Source organism: Crocuta crocuta, unplaced genomic scaffold (assembly GCF_008692635.1).
Source record: "Crocuta crocuta isolate KB4526 unplaced genomic scaffold, BGI_CrCroc_1.0 scaffold64, whole genome shotgun sequence".
NCBI classification, from domain to species: Eukaryota; Metazoa; Chordata; class Mammalia; order Carnivora; family Hyaenidae; genus Crocuta; species Crocuta crocuta.
Window position 1 is genome coordinate 6214511 of NW_027530640.1, and position 10295 is coordinate 6224805.

Below are 10295 nucleotides of genomic sequence, written 5' to 3' on the forward strand. Positions count from 1 at the left end.
GGCACTTAAGAATGAAGCTGCTATAAACATCCTTGGGCAGGTTTTCATGTGGACATAAGTTTTCAGCTCCGAAGGGTAAATATCAAGGAACACAACTGCTAAATCATACGGTGAGAGTATGTTTAGTTTTGTAAGAAACCACCAAAATTTCTTCCAAAGTGCTGTCCCTTTTCATATGCATTTTTCATTTTTTTAAACATTTATTTATTTTTGAGACAGAGTGACAGAGTGTACGTGGGAGAGGGGCACAGAGAGAGGGAGGCATAGAATCTGAAGCAGGCTCCAGACTTTGAGCTGTCAGCACAGAGCCCAACGTGGGGCTTGAACCCAGGAACCCTCGGATCATGACCTGAGATCATGATCTGAGCCAAAGTTGGATGCTTAACCGACTGAGCCACCCAGGCGCCCCTTCATATACATTTTAGAATCATCTTATGTAATTCCTTGAAAACTCTTGTGGCTATTAGAAATGGGATTGCTTTGAATTTATAGCTTGTTTGAGAGGACTGATAATTAGAATAAATCTTCCCATTCTCAAAAAAGGTTTCTTTCTTCAGTTAGATCATTAAAAATTTTTTAAATTTATTTATTTATTAATTACAGGTTAAGAAACAAAGTTTTTATTCAGGACACAATTGAGGCAATATAAAACGGGGCAACGTTTCCAACATCTGTTTTCAAAATGCTCTCTCCATAGAAAGAGTTATTTTCTTTTTACACCAAAATTGGAAGATTCTAATTTTTTTCATAATAAAATTTATTTATTTTTGATAGAGAGAGACAGAGACAGAGACAGACAGCTTGTGGAGGAGGAGCAGAGAGAGAGAGGGAGACACGGAATCCAAAGCAGCTTCCAGACTCTGAGCTGTCAGCACAGAGCCTGACGCGGGGCTCGAACCCACGAACTGTGAAATCATGACCAGAGCTGAAGGTGGACACTTAATCAGCCAAGCCACCCAGGTACCCTCAGTTAGATCAGTTTTGATTATCTTTCAGTTAAGTCTTATAGTTGTACTATCTCTTGCATGTTTCTTATTTGGTATAGCCCAGATATGTTACGGTATGTTTCTTCTCCTTCTCTGTATTATAATCAGTTAGTGCTAGTACACAGGAACTATTGATTTTTTTATCCTTTAGAAGTTTGACTTTTGTAGTCACATTTTTTTCTTTATTTGCTTCTTGATTTTGAGTCATTGGAAGGACAAACTTCTCCACTTTATTTCAATTATGCTGGATATTTGCCCTTTTAATTTTTTCCTCTGATGATTTGTATGGTTTCAGTTTTTACTTTAAGACCTTTGACCAGCTTGGAATTTATTCTGGGTCTTGGTGTAAGGAGCTGATCCAGTTTTATCTTCTTTTCTATGACTGTCTAGTATACCAGCATCATTTTTACTGAAAGCCTCTCTTTTCCTCCATTGATTTGAGGCACTGCCTCGAAGCAAGTGAAATTTTCATACCTCTGGTTTTTCTCTTCTATTCCATTAGTCTCTTTAGTCATGCCCAGTACCACACTGCTATAATCATAGAAGATTTATACTGTATTTTCTCATCTGGTAAGGTTGGTGTGTGTGTGAGATTTGTCTATTTTAACATTTAGATTTTATTTATTTTAGGTCCTGTCCTTCTGCAGACACATATTTATCTTCTCGTTGTGGCAGATGGTTAATGTCATTTCTTTTTCCCCCTCCTTCCCCTCACTGGTTTTCCTGTGTAGTTTCTCCCTTCTTGTTCCTTGGTGTCCTGTACTGGAAGAGTTTCTGGCCCCTGATTCATGTTTTAGATGTGTCTGTTCTCTGACTTAATTATGGAATCTGTTTTATCTTATGAAAAATGGACTTATTTTGAGCGAGAGCGCCTGTATGCAAGTGGAATGGGGCAGAGAGAGGGAGAGAGAGAGAGAATCCCAAGCAGGCTTTGTATTCAGCACTGAACCTGATGAGGGGCTCAAACCAAGGATCGTGAGCTCATGACATGTGCGGAAATCAAGAGTTGGCCACTTAACTGACTGAGCCACCCCTGTGGGGTCTTTTTAAATATCAACATGTCGATTTTAATTTGGGTTTTTACTTCTTTATTATTATTTTTAGATAGAGAGCACAAGCAGGGGAAGAGGGGCAGGAGAAATAGGGAGAGAGAGGGGAAATCTTAAGCAGGCTTCACAGTCAGCACAGAGTCTGATGTGGGGCTCGATCCCATACCTTGGGATCATGACCTGAGCCAAAATCAATAGTCAGCGCTAAACTGACTGAACCACTCAGATGCCCAGACGCCCCAGATTTTGCCAGTATTTTTATGGAATGGTTGCAGGAGAAGGCTATAGCCTTGATTTAGTTTATCATCTTGAAACTGAAACTTCATTGCTGTGGATTTTTGTTTGTTTTGTTTTGTTTTGTTTATTTTTGAGACAGGGAGAGGGAAGGAGGGAGGAAGGGAGGATGCGTGGGGGAAGGGCAGAGAGAGAGAGAGATTGGGAGACAGAGGATTCAAAGCAGGCTCTGTGCTGAAAGTAGAAAGCCTGATGCAGAGCTTGAACTCATGAACCATGAGATCATGACCTGAGCTGAAGTTGGACAGTTAACTGACTGAGCCACTCTGGTGTCCCTGAAACTTCATTTAAAATGGCATCTAGAGCCACATTTGTATTAAAGAGGAGATTATTATGACTTACGGTATATATGTGTTTATACTTGATAACAAGTATACAGGTGAATTAATGTTTTAAAAGTGGGAAATAGAGTAAAGCATAAAGGATGGCATTCTCTCAACATTCTCAGATTATTTACAGTCTGGGTCTAACTTTAAAACTGTGTCCATTATATGGATGCTTGGGTGGCTCAGTGGGTTAAAGCGTCTGATTCTTGATTTTATTTCAGGTCACCATCTCACAGTTCGTGGTTTTGAGCCCTGCAGTGTGCTCGGTGCTAACAGTGCAGAGCCTGCTTGGGATTCTCTCTCTCTGCCCCTCCCCTGCACGCCTTCTCCTCTCTCTCTCAAAATAAATAAATAATCTTAAAAAAATGTGTCCATTATACAGAAAAGTATGGATGGGGCTCCTGGCTGGCTCACTTGATAGAATGTGTGATTCTTGATCACGGAGTTGTGAGTTGGAGTCCGATGTTGGGTGTAAAGATTAAAAAAATTTTTTTCTTTTAATTCTAAAAAAGGGAAGTATGGACAAGCATACAGCAGACACTGATGTACTCTCTTATCCATTACTCTGCTCTATGAAGCATCCCCATCTTGCTTTTTTTTTTCAGATTAAAAAAATAATAAGAGAGCACATATGCAGATAAGATCTCACCATTCTCTTCTCCCTCCCCTGAACTAACCACTGCCAGGGATTGTTTTGGTTGTCTTTATCATGTTTTGGTACCATCACTACATATGACTATATAAGCAGACAAGGTATAGTATAATATGTTCCACATTTCTAACACTTGATGTAGGTGACATCATCTGTGCATATTTTTATGTGATTTGCTTTCTTTTTCATTTTTATTTATTTTAGATTGCTTTTATTTATTTTTTTATTTAATTAGTTTACTGTCAAGTTGGTTTCCATATAACACCCAGTGCTCATCCCCACAAGTGCCCTCCTCCATACCCGTCACCCACCTTCCCCTCTCCCCCACTCCTATCAGCTCTCAGTTTGTTCTTGGCATTCAAGGTCTCTCACAGTTTGCCTCCCTCCCTCTCCCCCACTATTTTTCCCCTTCTTCTCCCCCATGGTCCTCTGTTNTGATTTGCTGTTTAAAGTCAACGTTGTGTTTTTAAGATTCATCCGTGTTAGTACTTGTAGCTCTGATTGATTCATGCTCCTTCCCCTTCTGTGGGTCTCCCACAATTTATTCCTATGTTCTTTTGCTGATGGTCCTTCATGTTGTTGCCAGTTTTATTTATTACCATCCGTGGCACTGGGAATATTCTTCAAGTGTTTCCTTGTGCATATGCGTTAGAGTTTCTAGAGTATAGACTTCGACATGTAACTGCTGGATTACAGGACATACACATCTTTAACTTAATTAGATTTTGCCAAATTGCTCTCCAAAGTGTTGGTGCCAATTTGCACTTGGACTAGAAGTGTCTAAAAGGCCCCATTTCCCCTGGAGCTCGTCAGCACTGGGTATTTCTGGGTATTACGCTGGTTAATTACTGCCATTCTGATGAGAGTGAAGTCATCTTACAGTGTAAACTTAAATAGCATTTCCTGATTATTAACAAAATTGAGTAGCCTTTCATTATTTTATTGGCCTCCATGCTTCACTTCTGTAATTTGCATATTCATGTCTTTACCCACTTTTTACTGGATTGTATTTCTGTTAAGAATTTCTTTATGTAGTTGGGGTACTAATAGTTTATTATATGACTATAAACATCTTGCCTCAGATGATGGCTTGCGATTTTGCTTTGCTTAAGGTATCTTTTGGGGTTAGTCATTTAAAAAATATTTTTTAAATAGGTAGTATAGTCACATGGTGAACGATACTATAAATATAAATGAAATGATTGCTTCTCCTCCTGTCCCCATCTGTCCAGCCCTTCAGCACTGCTATTTGTTTCTTGGATGTGCTTCCTGAATTTCTTGATGCACATGCAAGCGCCTACAGATATATATCCCCCTGAGTATAAAATGTAGTCAAATGTATTTATCTTTCCCTTTATGGTTTGCGTTTCATATCCTTGTTTAAGCAATCTTTTTACTTAGAGTGTTGAAGGTGTTTTATGTTCTCTCTTAAAGGTTTTATGGTTTTGCTCTATCTTCTTTTAATAGGGATAGTTAATTGTCTTCGGACCGCTGATTGAATCACGTCTGTTTCCTCCCTGATTTGTTAGCCATGCTGCCTCTTTTGGAGAGTATCTGGCTCCCATGTACATGGGGGTTTGTTTCTGGCTTCCTGTTCGGTTCCACTGGTGTATTTGTTCATCCCTGAAGCAACACGAATGCTGTAATTACTCTAGCTTTATGAGAAATCTTATTTTAAGATCAACCCTGCCATTCCTTATTCTCCAGATTGTCTTGGCTCTGTTTGGCTTCACTAGAATTAGATTAGATTTGAGTGGAATTACATGAAACTTATAAATTAATTTGGGGGAAAACTTTCAGTTTTAGAATATTGGGACTTCTTAGTCATGAACGTAGCATATATCATCATTTATGTCTTTTAAGTGTCTTAAAAATTTTTTTTAACGTTTATTCACTTCTGAGGGAGAGAGACAGAGTGCAAGTGGGGAGGGGCAGAGAGAGAAGGAGACACAGATTCCGAAGTAGGCTCCAGGCTCTGAGCCATCAGCACAGAGCCAGCCGTGGGGCTCAAACCCACAAATTGAGAGATTATGACCTGAACCAAAGTTGGACGCTTAACTGACTGAGCCACCCAGGTGCCCCTAAGTGTCTTTTATAAACAAAAACTATTTTTTGGAGAGAGAACATGAGAGTCCAGTGGGGGAAGGGCTGAGGAAACTGGAGAGAAAAGAATCTCAAGCAGGCTCCCCGCCAATGTGGAACCCAATACGGGGCTTGATCTCACAACTGTGAGATCATGACCTGAGCCAAAATCAAAAGTTGGGTGGTTAATCAACTGAGCCATCCCAGCACTCCTGTGTTTTTTTGTTTTTTTGTTTTTCTACAGAACACTTCCATACCTTTTGGTTAGATTTATTCTTTGGAAACTTTTTTTTTGTATTATAAATGATGCATTCTTGAAAAATTACATTATCCACTGTTGTTTCTATAGACCATCGCAAGCAGCTTTTCTGTATTGAATGGTAACATCAAACTCTTATTTGTGTTTTTAGAAACTCTTGGATTTTTTTTGCATATTTACATCTACTGTAAATAATGATATTTTTGTTTTTCCTTCTCAATCTTATGCCTGTTCTCAACCCATTCATTTCCTACCTACATATTTATCAGTCAGACTACTGTACTTGCTAGGGCCTCCAGAAAAGTAGAGGAGACTGAGAACATCTTTGATTTGTTGTTGACTCTAAAGGGAGGGACAGTAACGTTTCACCTTAAGTATGATATAGCTTTTATTTACCTCCATTAGTTTAGTTTGTATTAACTACTATAACAGGTTTCAAAATCTCAGCATCTATAGCAAAAGGTAGTTGATTTCTTGCTCACTTAAATTACAAATGCCATGTTTCTGATGGGTGGCCAGTTCTCTAACTGATGACAAAAAGGACCCAGGTTCTTTCCAGCATGGCCTCTGGAAGGAACATGGAAGGTCACACATGGGAAGGTTTTAATGGGTCAGGTGTGGAAGCAGTGCACGTCACCTAGGCTTCCTTTCCAGTAGCCCAGACTCTGTCATCTGGCCCCACATACATTTAGAGGCTGGATTCTGTGTACCTACGTGTCTAGAAGGAAGAAGAAGTGAGTTTTGTGACCGGCTGCTTAGTATTTGTCCCAGTCAGCCCCTATAATCACTGAGCAGCTATTTCAGTCTTCATTACGTGTGTGTAACATCTCCCCAAGGGACACACACCAGGCAACACCTAGTCACTACCTGCAGATTGAATTCCAGGGGATCTTCAGGTGATGTGCAGGCTCTCTTTGAGATACTGATGTCATTTGGTGATCTATGAACTCAAAAGACAGATCGAGCCTCCCTTCCCCCAGCAAATGACTGGAGGCAAAGCAAGTGCAAGATGAAGCCCAATGAGACTTTGTATTCAGAAAGGGGAAGGAAGGAGAGCAGATACCCTGCTGTCCCTGGTCCACAGCAATGATGAAATGCTGCCTGCCTGACACTTGGAGGTCCCTCTGCCTGCTCAGTTTCAACTGTTAGTGTTCAAACCCAAAGGGCATTACTGGAGATAAGTCACAAACCTGATTTATCCCCGAGGGAGCCTCCTTGTGTTCCTAAATGGCTAGGAGGCTATTTTTTTTTTTGACGTTAAAAAAACATTTTTGTTTTTTGAGAGAGAGAGAGAACAGGGAGGGTCAGAGAGAGATAGGGAGACCAGTAATCCAGAGTAGGCTCCATGAGAGATAGGGAGACCAGTAATCCAGAGTAGGCTCCATGCTACCAGCACAAAGCTCGACGTGGGGCTCGAACTCACGAACTGGGAGATCATGATCTGAGCTGAAGACAGACTCTGAACCGACTGAGCCACCCAGGTGCCCCTTATTTATTTTTTAAAAACTATGAATGGGTATTGAATTTTATCAAGTGCTTTTTCAGTACCTACTGAGGTGATCAGAGATTTTTCTTTTTTAATGTGTTGATGTAGTGAATTACAGGAATACATTTGAATCGGTCTACACTTATATTACTGGGATATGCTCTTGGGGGTCACGAGGCATTATCTTTGAAAGTCTAATTTGCTAGAATTTTACTTAAAATTTTTCTCTTGTTCATAAGTGAAATTGACCCATAATTTTCATTTCTTCCACTCTTCTCATGTGGCATTTGTTTTAAGAGTTTACTAGCCTCACAAAGCGAATGGAGAAGCTTTTCCTTCTCTATTTTCTGAAACATTTTGTAGAAGATAGAATTGCCTCTTTAAACTGTCTGTGCCTCATGTTTTTGGTTTTGTCTCCGTGAGCAGATTAAGTATTGATTTGCTTTCTTTTATAGGTTTATTCGGGGTTTCCATTTCTTTTTGACTTTGTTTTGGCAAACCATTTTTCTAGGAAATGGTCCATTTCATTTCATTTCAGTTTTCATATACGTTTCTTAAAGTTGTTCATAGTAATTCATTGTGGGTTTTTTTCTTTAATCTCTCTGCTAGATCTGTGGTAATTTGGTCTTCTTTTTTCATTCCTTATATTGTTTATACTCTATCCTGATCAGTGTTGCTGTGGATTTGCCATTTTATTAGTTTTTGCAAAAAACAAGTTTTTGGTTTTCTTAATCCCTTTTTATCATTTCTTTCTGTTAAAAACATCTGTCTCTCTTTTCTGCCTATTGTCTTCATGTTTATGGTTCTTTTTGTGATTCCTTGAGTTGAATGCTCAGATCTCTGATGTTGAGCCTTTTATTCTGTGCTAATGTAGACATTTCTTTTGAACATACATATTTCCCTCTCTTTTTTGATTTTGTGCATCATACAAGTTCTGAGATCCATATATCTTTAATCTATCTCAAGTAATGTTTATAGCTATATCTCTAATAACTTGCAATATTTTCTAATTTCCATTGCTATTCTTTCTTTGACATACAAGATATTTTCAAATTTACATTTCCCTCTCCACATGTGTAGAGGTTCTTGGGTTATTTTTCTTGTTACTGATTACGGTTTTATTACATAATGGTGAGAAAACCTGTTTTGTGATTTTGGTCCTGTGGTATTGAAAAGTTTTTGTGGCATTGTATGGTTAGTTTTTCATATAGATTGTATTTTTCTCTAATAGCAGGGCTCTGTATATATCTGTGAATCAAACATATTTATTTTATGGTTCAAATCTTGTATATCTTTACAGTTTTTATTTGCTCAAGGCAGTTATTGAAAGACTATATCAAAATCTCCTGAAATGCTGGTCAGTGGGTCCGTTCCTCCTTATACCACTATGAAATTTGCTTTATATATTTTGAAGCTGTTTTAAAAATAGCTTTTTTTTCTTTTATNTGGGGCTTGAACTCACAAACCATGAGATCATGACCTGAGCTGAATTTGGATACTTAACCAACTGAGCCACCCAGATGCCCCTCTTTCCTTTTTCTGAACAAAGCACAGACTTCAGGATGTTTAACTTTAACGACTTCCCTTCACCTTATGCATCATTATTGTCCAGCATTTTAATTTCACTTTGCTTTTCTGTCTCTCAGGTTGATAATTCTTACTCTTGGACTTCTCTCGGAGATATCCTCACTTTTTCGTGTCTCAAATTTCTTTCCTTCTCACTGTAATTTCAGTCTTCTAAAAGTAGACACCTGATCATTTTTCAGGTACTAATTCTAGGTTAACCTTCTTTTCCTATCAAGCCTTTAAGACCTCATCCTGTGATCCTCTGCATTTTCCTATTGCTGTTAAATCGGTCAGTATGACTGCGCTTTCACAGGCAGACTGCCTGTTTTATTGGGTTGCTCTGAAGTTCTTCCCCTTGGTGCTCTGCTGTCTTACTACAAGTATGGATTTGCTTTTTAAAAATAATAAAAAGAATTATTTATTTAGATCCAGGATAGTTACCATCCAGTGTTACGTTACTTTCCCATGTGCAATGTAGCGAATTCAGCAAATGGGGGGATCGGCTGAAATAGGTGAAAGGGGTCAAGAGTTTACTTGTCTTGAGCGCCCAGTGTGGATTTATCTATACTTTTCCTGCTCCGCCCTGATTTTCTGAGTCTTTTGGCTCATGGATTTCATCGTCTCTCAGCCGTTATTGCTGAGCTTTTGTCCAAGCTCCCAGGTCCTAACTTGGACTTGTCTATTGGAAGGGAGTTGCTATTTTTATTTTGTCTGCTCTATTTTTAACCCCCATCTTAGGTCTGCCACCTTTCCATCTCTTTGTGTTACATTTGGAGCATTTCTGCCGCTCTTGCTCTCTGTGCGAATGTGCTCTTGACTGTATTTATTGAACCTTCCGTTTCTCTTTCTCTATTTTTCATTTACAGAAGTTCCCCTTGGCTCTTTTTCATCTGGGCCTGTTCTCTTTTTGCAGCCTTTTATTTTTCTTTTGTGATTTTCAATTCCTTCCTTTGATTTTAATCATTTTAAACATGTTTTCCATCAAAGTATTTTAGTATCTGAAGTTCTTGTGGGTTTTATCCTGCTGTTTGTTACGTGTGTTGAACCTGGTGGACTTTACCTCATGCGGTTGGGTAGCTCATATTCAACACAGGTTTATCTTTGAGCATCCTGCGTGGCCTGGGTGGAAGGCGCGTCCCTTTAGTGGTTTTGTATTTGCCTCCATTGTGTGCCTCGTTGGGGCCGCTGGTCCCGCACTAATTGCTAGGCTTGTTTCTCACTTTGGAGATTCTTGAACCCCAAAGATAGTATAAATTTGAACTCCAAATCTACGTGGTCAGTAGGGCCATGACTACACAATTTCAAGAGAGGCTTGTTCTCTCACCCAGATACAGAGTCCTATGTTTTTCCTTATTTCTCTGAACCAGCGGGTAAACTTTTCTGTAGAATCCTCTTTCCTTGAGGATGTGTCCCTTTGGTATCTCATATGTATTCCAGAGTTTGACTTTACAATTCCTCACTTTGCTTGGTTTCAGGGCTTTTTTCTGTTCCTACTTATGTATCTAAACCCAAGCCCCAGTTTGCTCATAATTCATCTTCTGATTTATCTTTCTCTATGTGGTAGCTTTGGTTCCCTTCAGCTCTGCATTTAAGAG